This window comes from Leuresthes tenuis, unplaced genomic scaffold (genome assembly GCF_036924035.1).
Source record: "Leuresthes tenuis unplaced genomic scaffold, fLeuTen1.0.hap1 SCAF_18, whole genome shotgun sequence".
NCBI lineage: Eukaryota > Metazoa > Chordata > Actinopteri > Atheriniformes > Atherinopsidae > Leuresthes > Leuresthes tenuis.
Genome location: NW_027325372.1, coordinates 27,773,466 through 27,791,957, shown reverse-complemented (window position 1 = coordinate 27,791,957; position 18,492 = coordinate 27,773,466).

Genomic DNA, 18,492 nt, shown 5'->3' with positions numbered 1-18,492 from the left:
AGGAAATTATTTTAGAGAAAGCACTAGAGTTTAGATCCCACATTTGTTGATAGGCATTCATTTAATTTTTCTTTTAATCAGTTTTAAAGTGAATACTAACTGAGAAATGAAAAAGGTGAAGAGTTTAGAAGCTTGGTTCAAGAGCAAAACTTGGTTTATGATCAGCTGAGTCTCTAAACAGAACAGCAAAGGGCTTCATCGAACATTTAAAAAAGATTCAGATTGTTAGAATATCCAGAATTTATAGGAATGGTGGTGATTACTCTTATTTTCTAGAATGGAAATAACTGCACCATGTCTGTTTTATGAATTTAAGGGGCTAAAAAGTTTTGTTCTCGTTTTTCTATGATTAACCGAATGTATGTGAGAGTCCAAACAGACAGAAGGGTTACGGCCGAGCACTGGACTTTCCAAAAAAGATGAGACAGGCTGGACCTGTGCCATACTAGTTAAGACCTGCCTGTGGATAACAGGTTCTTTAAACTCTCACACACACAAACTCACACACGTTCGCACACATACACCCACACACACACACACATTCTTGAACTTGCTGCAAGATTAAACATTTGCATTAACTGACTCCAGCAACTCTGAGTCTCATTGAGAGACTTTTCTCAACAATTGGGTCCTCAAACCAGATCTCAACGTTTTTTCCGCTTTCCAGGGTCGGAGCTGAAACCGTGCACGGGGGAGTCCAGTACTTCTAATGAAAGACCCCCTGCTGAATTGCGGTAATTAGGGGCCAGTGTCCACTGAAAGGGGGAAAAAGGGACGAGATCGTACTTTTGAATCAATGGCCAGAAGCCATTGGCAGTGCAGGCATCAACAATAATGGTGTTATTTCACCCATTAACACTTAAGGTACCTCATGCAGTGGCTGTGATATGGTTACTTAACAAAATATCTTTACCAGACATCTCTCCTACATAACAGTTCTTCTTTCACAGCCACACCTTGTTGTCGAGAGATGTGCTACACTTAATCCATCCACACTGCTACCTACCCCACAGATGGAAAGCCTCATGATTGCATGTCAGAAATAACCATCAGTGTTTTACCCAGGCCAGACTTAACTGATATACGTTATGAAAATGCAGAAATAACTATATTTATTCAACAGGTCAAGCAAAAAACCCTGATGGCACAAATGCTACAGGATTTGCAGTAGTAACAGAAACTGAAGTTTTCTTAAAACAACCACTACCAAAAAATTACTCTGTTCAAGCAGTCGAATTGGTAGCTTTAACTGAAGCTTGTAAATTAAATAACAAAAAGGTTGTTAACGTTTACACTGACAGTCAGTATGCCTTCTCAACTGTACATGTGTTAACACAGCATTGGAAAAACAGGTATGTTGACATCCACAGCTAAATGTATAAACTACAAATATTTTAGCATTATTAGATGTTATTCAATTGCCATCTACAATAGACTCGTATGAATGACCGGAAGGAAAACCATACTGCCAAAGAATTTGTTTAAATATGCTGCAGTATTGAGCCACGGACCATGTCATGTCTCAACAGGAGGGATGGAAGCAATAATGAACAAGGTTTTTACAGCATATGGTTTTACTAATTATTGAATTTTTTTTTTTAGAATAAATAAATTAATAAAGTTTTGTCTAGCAGGTCAAATATGTGCAAAATACATTCCACAGGGCAATCTAAGACCAAAACGAAGATAATTCCCTAAGCCAGTGTATCTTTTTCAACATATTTGTTTGGATTTCATTATTTCATTATTGTGTAGATTTCATTGAACTAAATTAATGTTAAGGGAAACGATTCTGCTCAGTGACAACAGAGGTTTTTACCAAATGGTCTGAAATATTTCCATGTGCACAAGCAGATGCACTCTCAGTAGCAAAATCACGCGTAAAATAACTCATTTCTAGATTTGAAATTCCTGAAAAGATCTTCAGTGATAATTTGACACACTTTGTAAACAATGTCATCTCACTGATGGCAAAGAACTTAAAATAGACCTTAGAAACCACTGTGATATAGAAGGTTTCGCTAACACATTGGAATTGTTTTACTATTTACATATGCATGTGCAGTGAAGAATTGCTTGCTGCTGATAAATGCAAAGAAGAACAGCTTACACATAGATGCTCACATATAGGCTGCTGAATGCAATGAAGACCTGCTTATCCAGTAAAGTTCAATGTCAATGTGTAATATTCAATTAGGATTTGCAAAACAGTGAAGTTAAACAATGAATGGGTCCATAGTCGGTATGAGAAGACTACAGGAATATTTACCTGGGTGTACGTTCAAACAGAGATGAGAAAATTGCGATAAATTATTGTTTGTTTGTTTGTTAGTATGTATATGAATGTTATGTGTATAAACTGTGTTGAGTTGTAGTTACTCAGTAGTGTCTCAGTGAAACAACCGACGGGGGAAGCCTTGCGGTGACAACAAAAGCAGTGTTTTACTGATCAGTCAAGTTGCTCCAGTGTACTCCATACAAACTGGTTGGCTACTGAAGGGATAGAAAATGGGGAATACTTGTTTTAAAGCAAACAAGGAATTAGATGGGTAAAATACATGTTTTAACGGGACCCAGACAATATTATATAGATGTCGCCACTGAAGTAAAGAACATTTACGTGGGATGGTGTGAGGGTCCTCGTTTGGCTGACGTTCGCCGATATGCTCGCCATGCTCAGAACCAAGTTGAGACGCGTAAGACAACCAAAAGGGACAAGTGTGAAAAGGAGCTGCATTTGGCAACCATGACCATGTATTACGCAGTTGGTGTAAACAGAGGACGAGGCCGAAGTCGAAGACGTGGACGTGTGGGAGAGGAGGTCGAAATGGGCCACGCCAGAGCTATGATCCGAATATTTGTTTTTACTGTGGCCAGACTGGACACTGGAAGAAGGACTGTCCACAGCTAAAAAGTGATGAAATTGGGCAAAAGGCTGACTGAGGGTGGGAGGCAGGTTCTGGACGTCACGCGGCAGCGGAGCCTCCACTAATGGGTGATAGCACAAACACACTCACACATTTTTCCTGCTCTGTGTAGTGAAGCAACGCTTGCCGACTGTGATTCACGTAGTAAAGTTTTGCATGCTATTTCCGTCCTAGAGCAAAGATATTTCTCTCAGAATATAGGAACTTATGTTCATCAGTAGTGACGTCAGGGGAGTTTGATTGTCCTCCAAAGTTAAGTGGAAACCACGTTTACTGTATGTCTGCATCAGGCCAGGTTGTGAAGGAGAAAATGACAATGCCCATTGCGTGTTGTCACTCCCGATGAGCTCTCCTTCAAACACTCATTTTTGTTATCAGAGTTGTGTCCCATTAACCTGATGGGCTGTGATCTCATGTGTAAATTAGGCATTATTTTAACTTCTACACCAGAGGGTGTTAAGGTTATGTTACAGCCTGACAAAGTTTTCACAGCAGTGCAGTTTGATTCATCGGCACTTACATATGCTTATGAGTGGAAACTTCCCAGCTCTCCTTTTTCACAACAACTAGTGGAAGAAGCAAAAGCGTTAGTTTCACCCCTTTCTGATTTCATGCAACCTACTGATTTGCACTGCACATCACACATTTCTTTGGGGCCTGACAATGACTATGAGAAGAAGTGAAAAAATATGTGCGCCTACTTTATTGGCTGTGTCGCTCACTCCAGAGCACTTCGATTTTTTTAATGTTTGTGGTACTCGCCCTCACATTTCCTTGGCCAAACGTACACACTGGCAGTGACAAGGTGTGGGAGAGTTTGTTGCTACATGTCAGAAAGAAATGGAGTGGACTGTTTCACCTGCTGATCCAAATTTGATGTTTTCTGAACGATTGTCAGCATACAAAAAAACATTTTTGAGTACAATGCATTGTCAAAGAACTGTGGACTTAATTCCTACCACAGAATCACATTTTGAAGCATGTTTTTTATCTGAAACAGATTTGTCTTCGATACCCATGTTGGCTGAAGTGCAAATATGATGTGGGGTTGATAAAAGGCTGTGAACCAGTAATTGTCACCCCTAAATCAGACTTTTGTCCATGTAAAAAACAATACCCTTTTAAGCCTGAAGCAATTAAAGGGATTAAACCTGTTTTTCAATCTTTTCAGAAAACAGGCGTTATTGTTCCTTTTGAAAATTCACCTGTGCTTACTCCATTGTTTCCTGTTAAAAAGATTAAAGATGCTGGCCAGCCAGATGAATGGCGTTTTGTACAGGACCTCCAAGCGGTGAATGCTGCAGTTCAGCCACATGCTCCTACTGTGCCCAACCCACACACTATTTTGTCTCAAATTACATCAGATGCACAGTTTTTCTCAGTGGTTGACTTGTCGCCAGTGCACCCTGATAGCCCATTTTGGTTTGCTTTTTAGTTTGAAGGGAGATCTTGGACTTTTACCCGGTTATGCCAGGGGTACTGTGAAAGTCCCACTATTTACAATGCTGCCCTCAAAGCTAGTCTGGATTAACTTCAATCAACCACAGGCTCTGCTCTTTTGCAGTATGTGGATGACATCCTTTTATGTGGTCCATCTAAACAACAGTGTGAAAAAGACAGTGAATCTGTTGAAACATCTTCCTTCTTATGGCCATAAAGCCACCCTTTCTAAGTTACAATTTGTACAGGACGAAGTCACCTTTTTGGGTCATGTGATTTCTAAGGATGGGCGCTCACTTTCTCCTAAACGTGTTGCTGCAGTTCAGATCATTCCTAAACCGGTTACTAAAAAACAGCTTATGTCATTCTTAGGTATAACATCTTACTGCAGGAACTTTATTCCTAACTACTCTTTTCTCGAAGCTCTCTTAGGTGCTCTTATCCATGGTAAAGGCAGCTGCAGTTATGACATGCAGCTCTAGTCAGCTGATCGTGTTCCATGTACTCCTGAGGCTGAATCAGCCTTTAGTCAGCTTAAGCTGGCTCTTCAAACAGCACCAACACTTGGCATTCCAGATCCTCATAAACCTTTCATACAGGCAGTTGATGAGAAGCATGGTTGTATGACATCTGTTCTTATGCAGGAACATGGGGCAGGCAAAGGCCAGTGGCTCATTTCTCAGCAAAACTGGACTCTGTGGCTGCAGGCCTGCCTGGTTGTCTTCGTGCTGTTGCAGCTGCAGAGAAAGCTGTCCTGGCCTCCCAAGATATTGTGGGCTACGCTAATTTGACTGTTTTGGTTCCTCATGCTGTTGCCATTATTCTTCTCGAGCAGAAAACTTCACATCTTTCAACTGCTTGTTGGATCAGATACACCTCTGTGCTCCTTGATATGCCAAATGTCACTGTTAAACGTTGTACTGTTCTGAATCCTGCTACTTTGCTTCCGACTCCTGAGGATGGGGAGCCTCATGACGCTCATGAAGCTGTTTTGGAACAAGTTTGTACACCCCGACCTGATCTTTTAGAGACTCCTCTTCCAAACTCTGACATGATTCTTTTTGTAGATGGATCAGCTTTGCGTGATCCAGCCACAGGTACTAACTGTGTTTGGTTTGCAGTATGTTCTTCACATGACACTTTGTTGTCTGGTTCTCTTCCTAAACATTTCTCTGCTCAAACTACTGAGCTTATTGCACTTACTGAAGCTTGTAAGTTGGCAGCTGGTAAGTCTGTCACTATTTACACAGATTCCAGATATGCTTTTGGTGTTGTTCATGACTTTGGTGCGCTGTGGAAACACAGGCATTTCCTTAAATCAGATGGTAAAACTATTCTGAACTCCAAGCAGGTTTCTGATCTTCTTGATGCGATCCTTTTGCCTACAGCAATCTCGGTCTGTAAGTGTGCGGCTCACACTAACTCAGACGATCCTGTTGCTTGTGGCAATGCCAGAGCTGATGCTGCAGCTAAGCAAGCAGCTAATTTTTTTCCTGTTTTCGCTTCCCTCTCTTTGCAGGCAGAAGACTCCCTCACAGATCTCCATGCTTTGCAAACTTTTGCCTCTGCAGATGAAATTTGGTCCTCTGGACGCATTTGGTCCTCTGTGGGTGCAACTCATACGGATGGTGTTTGGATGGGACCTGATGGTAAACCCTGTCTACCTAAACATTTTTTTCCTCATTTTTCAAAATTGACACATGGGTTGGACCATGTGTCAAAAGGGGGGATGCTGAATGCACTCACTGCTCAGTGGTTCACAAAAGGGTTCAGTTCATATGCGCAAAAATACTGTCAGTCATGTATGGTTTGTGCCACACATAATGTAGGAAAGGCATTACACACATCGCAAGTTGCACACCCTCCACCAGAGAAACCTTTTGAACATTTGATGATGGATTTTGTTGAACTCACACCAGCTGAAGGAAAGAAATATGCACTAGTAATAGTGGACGTGTTTAGTAAATGTGTTGAAGTTTTCCCTGCAAAACATGCAAACAGTAATGCAGTGACTAAAGCACTGCTAAACAGAAATCATTCCTAGATGGGGCATTCCAGAGAAGATCAGCAGTGATAATGGCACACATTTTGTAAACACTGCATTGACTGAGGTTGGTAAATTCCTGGGAATAAGCTTGCGCACACATTGTGCTTATCATCCACAGAGTGGAGGTGCTGTGGAAAGAGAAAATGGTACATTAAAGTCCAAGTTAGCCAAATGTTGTGAAGAAACAGGTCTGCCATGGACAAAAGCATTACCTATTGTGCTTACCTACATGAGAATGAGAATCAGAGCTCAAGTGAATCTCAGCCCATTTGAAACTTTATTTGGCAGACCTCCTAACCTGGGATTGGGACCTGTAACCAGACCCCTCCCTTCCACAACTGTTTGTGATGATGCTATGTTGTCTTACTGTCGAAACCTTTCCACTGTTCTATCTCAAGTTTCACAGACAGTAAAAGCAGCCCTTCCAGCCACAGAAAACACACCACTCCAACCAGATGACAGGTGGTGAAGGAACTTCGCAGGAAACATTGGAAGTCCAAACGTTGGCAAGGCCCGTTCCAGGTGCTACTGGTCACTCACACAGCTGTTAAAGTTGCAGAGAGAGCAACCTGGATTCATGCCAGTCACTGTAAGAAGGTACCAGAACCAGTAGATGACTTCCACCCTGACATACATCAGCCTAACCAACACGCCCGGAAGGACAAAGATAAGAGTCAGCAGTAAAAGCTGTACTCCACCGGTGTGTTAAGTGCTAGTAACCTCTGACACCGAAGATTGAAACATCCTTACTGAGACCAGCGATGAAGATGATCATACACATGCTGTGAACCATGGAAGAAACTGTTTGTTGTTTGTATTTTCTTATTTGTAACCAGCATGTGCACATTGTATCTTGATTTCACAGGAAGCAATAATACAGGGCTGCTGTATTTCCCCACGACCCGAGAGACCACCAGACGCCCGAAGCCACACAGCCCCCCCCAGCACACACCCAACCGCCCAGAGCGACGGGACAGCAACCCACCACCACCACTATGTGATCAAGCTAATCAGAAGGGACCAGAGAGAATTAAATTCAGCCAATTGATGTTTTGAGGAAGCAGACATTGTTTCCATGCTAATATAATCTAAAAGAAAATTTCTAAACTGGTTAATACACAGATTGTTCTTCGCTTTCCAGTTCATGAGAATAGTTTTCTTTGCTATACATAACACTGTGAGGATCATGTGTGCTAAGCTAAATTCCACATTGATGTTGTCTAAGTCACCCAGTATGCACAGTGTGGGGCATGCAGGAATGCTACACTTTAGTCATGTTGATAGGTCCGCACAGACTTCAAGCCAGAACCTCTGGACAGGCGCACAAAACCACAAAGCGTGTGCATAATCATCAGGTGTGTTATCTGTGCAATGTGAGCAGATGTTTGAGTGTGTTAGACCTATCCTGAACATCCTTTGTCCTGTATAGTGTGTTCTATGAAGAATTTTGTATTGTATGAGCTGTAAATTAGGATTTCGAGTCATTCTGAAGGTGTTCAAACATATATGTGGCCAGAAGCTATGACTAGAACTGATGGATAAATACGCCTCCCATTTTGAGGACGGTAGAGACATTGTGTCATCTATCTTAGACAATAATTTATATATTTTTGATAGTAGTTTTGGGGTGCAGATGCTTAGAAATTCTACTACCCTAATCAGGAGTTGTAAGTCTGGTTGGTGGAGGATATATTTCTTTGTTATTATAGACTTAAGTTGTTGATATTCTAGGAATTTATTGCTGCCTATCTCATGTTGTGATATGAGCTCATCAAATGAAATAAAATGTCCATTTTGGATTATATGTTCCAGATGTTTGATTCCTTTGATCTTCCAGAGAGTAAAGTTTAGCATTTTTTTGTTTTGCAGGATGTCAGGATTGTTCCAGATGGGTGTAAGCTTACACGGGACAAGTGAAGACTTTGTTATTTTAAGAAATTCCCACCAGGCTGTCAGAGAGGTGCTGATGTTAATGCTCTTGAAACATTTGTGATTTTTTACGTTTTGACTAATAAGTGGCAGGTCAGAGATTTCCAGATTATCACACAATGCTTGTTCTATATTTATCCATGGTTCATCTATTGGGCTAGGTTTAAACCATTTTGATATATACTGTAACCTATTGGCTAAGGAATAGTGCTGAAAATTAGGTAAATCTAATCCACCACTGTCCTTGGTCTTCTGTAGGGTTTTTAAACTAATACGTGGTGGTTTGTTTTTCCACAGAAATTTGGAGATGCATGAACCTAGTGACTTAAACCAAGTAGCAGATGGTTTTATGGGGATCATTGAGAACAAATAGTTAACTTTTGGTAGTATCATCATTTTAATGGTTGTAACTCTCCCCATAAGTGATATAGGTAAGGACTTCAAACGAGAGAGATCGTCCTCTACTGTCTTTAATAATTGCACATAATTTAGCTTTGTTAGCTCTGAGAGCCTGGAGGAAATGTTTATGCCTAAATATCTAATATTTCCTGACTGTAAAGTGATCGCAGGTATATTCTGGTCCCTATAGTTAATGGGCAGAACTGTGGTCTTAGACCAATTGATAGAGTAGTCAGAAAGTGCTGAGAATTTATTTATGAGTGTGATCGTGTGAGTGAGAGACGTCTGTGAGTTCTGAAGGAAAAGTAATACATCATCAGCATAAAGACTTATTTTATGCTCAATATTTTGGGGTTGGATGCCTTTAATATTTCTATCTTGTCTGATAGCAGCTGCTAAAGGTTCGATGAAAATAGCAAAAAGTGAGGGCGAAAGTGGGCAACCCTGTCTTGTACCTCTCTGCAGACTGAAGCTTGGAGAAGTTTGATCATTTGTCCTGACACTTGCACTTGGGGAGTCAGTTATTTTCTTTTGAGGAGATAAGAGGCTTTAATAATAATATCTTGCAAGAGAGAACAACACAGTACAGAATACAGAGTTGCTCTGACCACTGAAGCAAAAACACACAGTTATATTGCCCACTCATCACGTCATCTGTTTTTGGGTATAGTTGATTGTTCTTCTAACTTTCCTCCCCAACCATTAGTTGAGGTTACCCAGACACACTCGTAAATACCAGCCTAACCCTGTCCCCCCTAAAGTGCAGCTATCTCATAATAACAAGCCCACCATTGTAAAGAGGAATTTAAGAAAACAGGGCAGGGTGGTACCTTGCAGCTCAGTCATTTGCAGGTTATACACAGTAACACTCAATACAATGCATATAAGAATTATTTTCCATTACATTCCTCCCTTTTGATTATAATAATACCATTATATTAATCAACCCAAAAGAAACAAGGAAAATAATAACTTTATCTGTAAAACATCAGCCTGCATTTGCACACAACGTGAGTTTAAAATGCAGGCATCATAGTGATAAAGGGTCCAATGATAAACAATCAAAACATGAACAATTAAATATGATTATCTTCATGCCTCTCTAAGTCAGCGTCACTAGAGGAAAAATTTTGAAAGCAAAAAAGTTATTTGAGTCATTTGAATCATTTGGTGAGATACATACAATGAGGCCTTTCACACAGGGAAAAATACAGCAGCCCTGTATTATTGCTTCCTGTGAAATCAAGATACAATGTGCACATGCTGGTTACAAATAAGAAAATACAAACAACAAACAGTTTCTTCCATGGTTCACAGCATGTGTATGATCATCTTCATCGCAGGTCTCAGTAAGGATGTTTCAATCTTCGGTGTCAGAGGTTACTAGCACTTAACACACCGGTGGAGTACAGCTTTTACTGCTGACTCTTATCTTTGTCCTTCCGGGCGTGTTGGTTAGGCTGATGTATGTCAGGGTGGAAGTCATCTACTGGTTCTGGTACCTTCTTACAGTGACTGGCATGAATCCACGTTGCTCTCTCTGCAACTTTAACAGCTGTGTGAGTGACCAGTAGCACCTGGAACGGGCCTTGCCAACGTTTGGACTTCCAATGTTTCCTGCGAAGTTCCTTCACCACCTGTCATCTGGTTGGAGTGGTGTGTTTTCTGTGGCTGGAAGGGCTGCTTTTACTGTCTGTGAAACTTGAGATAGAACAGTGGAAAGGTTTCGACAGTAAGACAACATTAGGGGTAAGCACAATAGGTAATGCTTTTGTCCTGTTTCTTCACAACATTTGGCTAACTTGGACTTTAATGTACCATTTTCTCTTTCCACAGCACCTCCACTCTGTGGATGATAAGCACAATGTGTGCGCAAGGTTATTCCCAGGATTTTACCAACCTCAGTCAATGCAGTGTTTACAAAATGTGTGCCATTATCACTGCTGATCTTCTCTGGAATGCCCCATCTAGGAATGATTTCTGTTTAGCAGTGCTTTAGTCACTGCATTACTGTTTGCATGTTTTGCAGGGAAAACTTCAACCCATTTACTAAACACGTCCACTATTACTAGTGCATATTTCTTTCCTTCAGCTGGTGTGAGTTCAACAAAATCCATCATCAAATGTTCAAAAGGTTTCTCTGGTGGAGGGTGTGCAACTTGCGATGTGTGTAATGCCTTTCCTACATTATGTGTGGCACAAACCATACATGACTGACAGTATTTTTGCGCATATGAACTGAACCCTTTTGTGAACCACTGAGCAGTGAGTGCATTCAGCATCCCCCCTTTTGACACATGGTTCAACCCATGTGTCAATTTTGAAAAATGAGGAAAAAAATGTTTAGGTAGACAGGGTTTACCATCAGGTCCCATCCAAACACCATCCGTATGAGTTGCACCCACAGAGGACCAAATGCGTCCAGAGGACCAAATTTCATCTGCAGAGGCAAAAGTTTGCAAAGCATGGAGATCTGTGAGGGAGTCTTCTGCCTGCAAAGAGAGGGAAGCGAAAACAGGAAAAAAATTAGCTGCTTGCTTAGCTGCAGCATCAGCTCTGGCATTGCCACATGCAACAGGATCGTCTGAGTTAGTGTGAGCCGCACACTTACAGACCGAGATTGCTGTAGGCAAAAGGATCGCATCAAGAAGATCAGAAACCTGCTTGGAGTTCAGAATAGTTTTACCATCTGATTTAAGGAAATGCCTGTGTTTCCACAGCGCACCAAAGTCATGAACAACACCAAAAGCATATCTGGAATCTGTGTAAATAGTGACAGACTTACCAGCTGCCAACTTACAAGCTTCAGTAAGTGCAATAAGCTCAGTAGTTTGAGCAGAGAAATGTTTAGGAAGAGAACCAGACAACAAAGTGTCATGTGAAGAAAATACTGCAAACCAAACACAGTTAGTACCTGTGGCTGGATCACGCAAAGCTGATCCATCTACAAAAAGAATCATGTCAGAGTTTGGAAGAGGAGTCTCTAAAAGATCAGGTCGTGGTGTACAAACTTGTTCCAAAACAGCTTCACAGTCATGAGGCTCCCCATCCTCAGGAGTCAGAAGCAAAGTAGCAGGATTCAGAACAGTACAACGTTTAACAGTGACATTTGGCATATCAAGGAGCACAGAGGTATATCTGAGCCAACAAGATGTTGAAAGATGGGAAGTTTTCTGCTCGAGAAGAATAATGGCAACAGCATGAGGAACCAAAACAGTCAAATTAGCGTAGCCCACAATATCTTGGGAGGCCAGGACAGCTTTCTCTGCAGCTGCAACAGCACGAAGACCACCAGGCAGGCCTGCAGCCACAGAGTCCAGTTTTGCTGAGAAATGAGCCACTGGCCTTTGCCTGCCCCATGTTCCTGCATAAGAACAGATGTCATACAACCATGCTTCTCATCAACTGCCTGTATGAAAGGTTTATGAGGATCTGGAATGCCAAGTGTTGGTGCTGTTTGAAGAGCCAGCTTAAGCTGACTAAAGGCTGATTCAGCCTCAGGAGTCCATGGAACACGATCAGCTGACTGGAGCTGCATGTCATAACTGCAGCTGCCTTTACCATGGATAAGAGCACCTAAGAGAGCTTCGAGAAAAGAGTAGTTAGGAATAAAGTTCCTGCAGTAAGATGTTATACCTAAGAATGACATAAGCTGTTTTTTAGTAACCGGTTTAGGAATGATCTGAACTGCAGCAACACGTTTAGGAGAAAGTGAGCGCCCATCCTTAGAAATCACATGACCCAAAAAGGTGACTTCGTCCTGTACAAACTGTAACTTAGAAAGGCTGGCTTTATGGCCATAAGAAGGAAGATGTTTCAACAGATTCACTGTCTTTTTCACACTGTTGTTTAGATGGACCACATAAAAGGATGTCATCCACATACTGCAAAAGAGCAGAGCCTGTGGTTGATTGAAGTTAATCCAGACTAGCTTTGAGGGCAGCATTGTAAATAGTGGGACTTTCACAGTACCCCTGGCATAACCGGGTAAAAGTCCAAGATCTCCCTTCAAACTAAAAAGCAAACCAAAATGGGCTATCAGGGTGCACTGGCGACAAGTCAACCACTGAGAAAAACTGTGCATCTGATGTAATTTGAGACAAAATAGTGTGTGGGTTGGGCACAGTAGGAGCATGTGGCTGAACTGCAGCATTCACCGCTTGGAGGTCCTGTACAAAACGCCATTCATCTGGCTGGCCAGCATCTTTAATCTTTTTAACAGGAAACAATGGAGTAAGCACAGGTGAATTTTCAAAAGGAACAATAACGCCTGTTTTCTGAAAAGATTGAAAAACAGGTTTAATCCCTTTAATTGCTTCAGGCTTAAAAGGGTATTGTTTTTTACATGGACAAAAGTCTGATTTAGGGGTGACAATTACTGGTTCACAGCCTTTTATCAACCCCACATCATATTTGCTCTTAGCCCAAAGATCATTGGGCACTTCAGCCAACATGGGTATCGAAGACAAATCTGTTTCAGATAAAAAACATGCTTCAAAATGTGATTCTGTGGTAGGAATTAAGTCCACAGTTCTTTGACAATGCATTGTACTCAAAAATGTTTTTTTGTATGCTGACAATCGTTCAGAAAACATCAAATTTGGATCATCAGGTGAAACGGTCCACTCCATTTCTTTCTGACATGTAGCAACAAACTCTCCCACACCTTGTCACTGCCAGTGTGTACGTTTGGCCAAGGAAATGTGAGGGCGAGTACCACAAACATTAAAAAAATCGAAGTGCTCTGGAGTGAGCGACACAGCCAATAAAGTAGGCGCACATATTTTTTCACTTCTTCTCATAGTCATTGTCAGGCCCCAAAGAAATGTGTGATGTGCAGTGCAAATCAGTAGGTTGCATGAAATCAGAAAGGGGTGAAACTAACACTTTTGCTTCTTCCACTAGTTGTTGTGAAAAAGGAGAGCTGGGAAGTTTCCACTCATAAGCATATGTAAGTGCCGATGAATCAAACTGCACTGCTGTGAAAACTTTGTCAGGCTGTAACATAACCTTAACACCCTCTGGTGTAGAAGTTAAAATAATGCCTAATTTACACATGAGATCACAGCCCATCAGGTTAATGGGACACAACTCTGATAACAAAAATGAGTGTTTGAAGGAGAGCTCATCGGGAGTGACAACACGCAATGGGCATTGTCATTTTCTCCTTCACAACCTGGCCTGAGGCAGACATACAGTAAACGTGGTTTCCACTTAACTTTGGAGGACAATCAAACTCCCCTGACGTCACTACTGATGAACATAAGTTCCCATATTCTGAGAGAAATATCTTTGTTCTAGGACGGAAATAGCATGCAAAACTTTACTACGTGAATCACAGTCAGCAAGCGTTTCTTCACTACACAGAGCAGGAAAAATGTGTGAGTGTGTTTGTGCTATCACCCATTAGTGGAGGCTCCGCTGCCGCGTGACGTCCAGAACCTGCCTCCCACCCTCAGTCAGCCTTTTGCCCAATTTCATCACTTTTCAGCTGTGGACAGTCCTTCTTCCAGTGTCCAGTCTGGCCACAGTAAAAACAAATATTCGGATCATAGCTCTGATCCCACACGTCCACGTCTTCGACTTCGGCCTCGTCCTCTGTTTACACCAACTGCGTAATACATGGTCATGGCTGCCAAATGCAGCTCCTTTTCACACTTGTCCCTTTTGGTTGTCTTACGCGTCTCAACTTGGTTATGAGCATGGCGAGCATATCGGCGAACGTCAGCCAAACGAGGACCCTCACACCATCCCACGTAAATGTTCTTTACTTCAGTGGCGACATCTGGCATGAGGCCTTTAATTATTGCATTGCATGCAATACTCTCCCATGGTCCTGATTCATTACCCAAATCCCTTGGTCTCTGATGACCGCTGTGCTTGCTGACTTCCTCAAGGATGCGGTGTACAAAATCATCAGTCCCTTCACCGGGTGTCTGTTTGCAGGTGTAAATGTGGGACATATTGATTTTGGTTGGAAATTGAGTGGTGATGGCTTGACACAGTATTTGGTTGGCTGCTTCATATTGAGCGTTATCATTATGTCCTCGTTCACTGTTGGTAGGTCGCAAATCCAGTTGTAGCATACTGGCCTCTATTTTCTAGAGGTCGGACGGTTTGAACTTTTTTGCCAATATGCGACGCAATTCAACCCCAGTCGGGCAGAATTGTGCGCAGAAATCTCGCAACTCGTCAGCAAAATGGGGTCCAGAAATCTCTGGATCTGGTAAGCATTGTTATGCTTCCATGATGTCAGTCTCAGTCCAGGGTCGATAAACCAGTAATGGTCCAGTGGGAACTGCAACTTTAACCATAGGCATGGTTTGAATCTGGTTTTGTTTTTTCTCATGTTTAGATCTCTGAAGTCCAGATTGTGGGTAAAGGATTTTTGTCACTTGCGTTAAAAGTTCTTGGGCAGGTACGCTGGAGAACCAAACGTCTTCCTTTTCCTCATCATCAGACCTATGTAGCTGATGTTGTGAGAATGATGGAATTTCTTCCCAAGGGAGGATGGAAGAAGTCCCTTCTTCCCGAGAGCCAGAGGCTTGTGGCAGGGCTGGCTGTTGTTGTTGCAGGCGTCGTGGAGGGCAGGAGTCCAGGTCTGGATCCGGCACAGCTAATACTAAATTATTATCATCATTCCGTCATGGCATTTGTTTAACATTTTCCTTTCTTTCTCTTAATACACTTTATTTTTTCCAAAATTCTATACCTTTCTTACTTCTTATTTAAACTTAATTTTCTTTTTTTTTGCTTCATCTCTTTCTCATATTTGCAAAACTTTTCTTCTAATTTTCTTATTTCTAACATACTAAAAGAACCTTCTGGTGGAAAACCTCTGGACCATATGTCTTTTTCATTTCATCATGCTTAGGTCCCCCGGTAGGGTCAAAAGTCTGAGACCTACTGTTTCCAATTCTCAGACTTGGAATGGGGAAATATATTCCTTCACTCAAAGGACGTCTCCAATGAGGACCTTAATCTCTACTCACACTTCTTCGGAGTACTTCACACTTCTTCGGACTGCTTCAAAAGTTTCACTTACCCATGAAATCTCTGTCTCACTAATGACACAACCGGGAAACCCTCTTTTATTCAAATAAAAACTAAAAAGCAGTCCTATCGTCTCAGACTATCATATTTCAAAAATGATCCCAGCGCTGGTATTCAAGAAAAGGACCTGCCAGTCCTCTCTCTCAGAAAAGGCCTTGGAGGTATGAGGCTGGAACAGCTACTTCAGTCCAGGCTGGCCATGCACTGCGATCCGGTCCAGAGACACCAGTCGAGGGATCCTGTTCGTGACGCCAAAATTGTGGTGGAAATTTAGTAACGCACAGAGTCAGTTATTTTCTTCTGAGGAGATAAGAGGCTTTAATAATAATATCTTGAAAGAGAGAACAACACAGTACAGAATACAGAGTTGCTCTGAAGCAAAAACACAGTTATATTGCCCGCTCATCACGTCATCTGTCTTTGGTTGATAGTTGATTGTTCTTCTAACTTTCCTCCCAAACCATCAGTTTAGGTTACCCAAAAGGAGTGTATTGCTCCATCACAAGTATGCTTCTTTCACATACAGGGTAATATGAAGAATTTTATGCCTGAAACCTATTTAGACATGCAAAAATATGAAGGACAAAGCAGTTTTAACTTAGTTTGAGTGAAGGAATTCATTTTATATCAAAATCCGGAATTGTGTAGAACTCGTGAAAAGAAGCTTATTCTTGGATTCCTGAAAAAATTTAGTGTTGTTGTTTCCTATCCTGAAAAGTACTACGTTCGTTTTTGTTTAAAGGTATTTAGACATGGATAAATATGAAGGACAAAGCAGTTTTAACTTGGTTTGAGTGAAGGAATTAATTTTATATCAAAATCCGATATTGTGTAGAACTCGTCAAACGACGCTTATTCTCGGATTCCTGAAAAGGTTTAGTGTTGTTCTTTCCTATCCTGCAAAGTACAACGTTCTTTTTTGTTTAAAGCTATTTGGACATGGATAAATATGAAGGACAAAGCAGTTTTAACTTAGTTTGAGTGAAGGAATTCATTTTATATCAAAATCCGAAATTGTGTAGAACTCGTGAAAATAAGCTTATTCTCGGATTCCTAAAGGTTTAGTGTTGTTGTTTCCTATCCTGCAAAGTACAACGTTCTTTTTTGTTTAAAGCTATTTAGACATGGATAAATATGAAGGAAAAGCAGTTTTAACTTGGTTTGAGTGAAGGAATTCATTTTATATCAAAATCCGGAATTGTGCATTATGGCAGCAGAATTGTAGTCTGAATACCTTTATGCCAAACAGATTTGCTTTGCCAAGGGAAGTTTTATAATTGTTTATTGTTTATGTTTACAATATATAAACTAGCAGAATAATTAATTCATCCTCCTGGTCCCTCCCACCCCGGAGAGGGCAGCCAGAGACTGGCTGCAATAGGCATCCCCGCTACCTGGGACCCAACACAGGGCAGGAGGGCCTGATGTCCACCAGGCTCGGGGCCTGCAGTCACCATATTCCGGGAGCTACTGTACCCCCAGAAGGAACCCATCCCGCCCCACCCCACTCAACCCAACCCCACCCCGGAGGACCTCTACAAAAACAAACAAACAACAACAAAAATCAAACAAACAAACAAACAAATCACCCGGTTACACCAGTCGCAGCAGCCCGGGCCTGAGACCCACCATCACCCAGGCCCCCCCAGGCCCCCCCCAACAGGGGAAAAGCACACCCCCATACAGACCCCCTCCTCCTCACCGCACGCCCCAACACCCTAAAAAAAATAACCACCTGCGGACACCTTGGAGTTCCCAGAGCAACAAGGCCGGCACCAGGACCTGCACCAACCCACGCATGCTGTGGCATGTCCAGGGCAACCCAGACCCCCCAGGCACAGGCAGGGCCCCGCCCCGGGCACAAGGCAGCGGCAAGCCACCAGGTCCAGGCCCAGCTCCACCACCCACGCCAGAGCGGCCCCGTCACCCGGTACAGAGCCAGCAGCCACCACCCCAAGGCCCCTAAGGGACCCCGCCCCACACCGCAAGACAGCCCCACCCGCAAGCCCCCAAAACTGCCCTCCAAGCCCGACACACAGTCCCCCCAGCAATGACCAACCGCCCAGAGCGACGGGACAGCAACCCACCACCAACACTATGTGATCAAGCTAAGACCAGAGAGAATTAAATTCAGCCAATTGATGTTTTTAGGAGGCAGACATTGTTTCCATGCTAATATAATCTAAAAGAAAATTTCTAAACTGGTTAATACACAGATTGTTCTTCGCTTTCTAGTTCATGAGAATAGTTTTCTTTGCTATACATAACACTGTGAGGATCATGTGTGCTAAGCTAAATTCCACGTTGATGTTGTCTAAGTCACCCAGTATGCACAGTGTGGGGCATGCAGGAATGCTACACTTTAGCCATGTTGATAGGTCCGCACAGACTTCAAGCCAGAACTTCTGGACAGGCGCACAAAACCACAAAGCGTGTGCATAATCATCAGGTGTGTTATCTGTGCAATGTGAGCAGATGTTTGAGTGTGTTAGACCCATCCTGAACATCCTTTGTCCTGTATAGTGTGTTCTATGAAGAATTTTGTATTGTATGAGCTGTAAATTAGGATTTCGAGTCATTGTGAAGGTGTTCAAACATATTTGTGGCCAGAAGCTATGACTAGAACTGATGGATAAATCTGCCTCCCATTTTGAGGACGGTAGAGACATTGTGTCATCTATCTTAGACAATAATTTA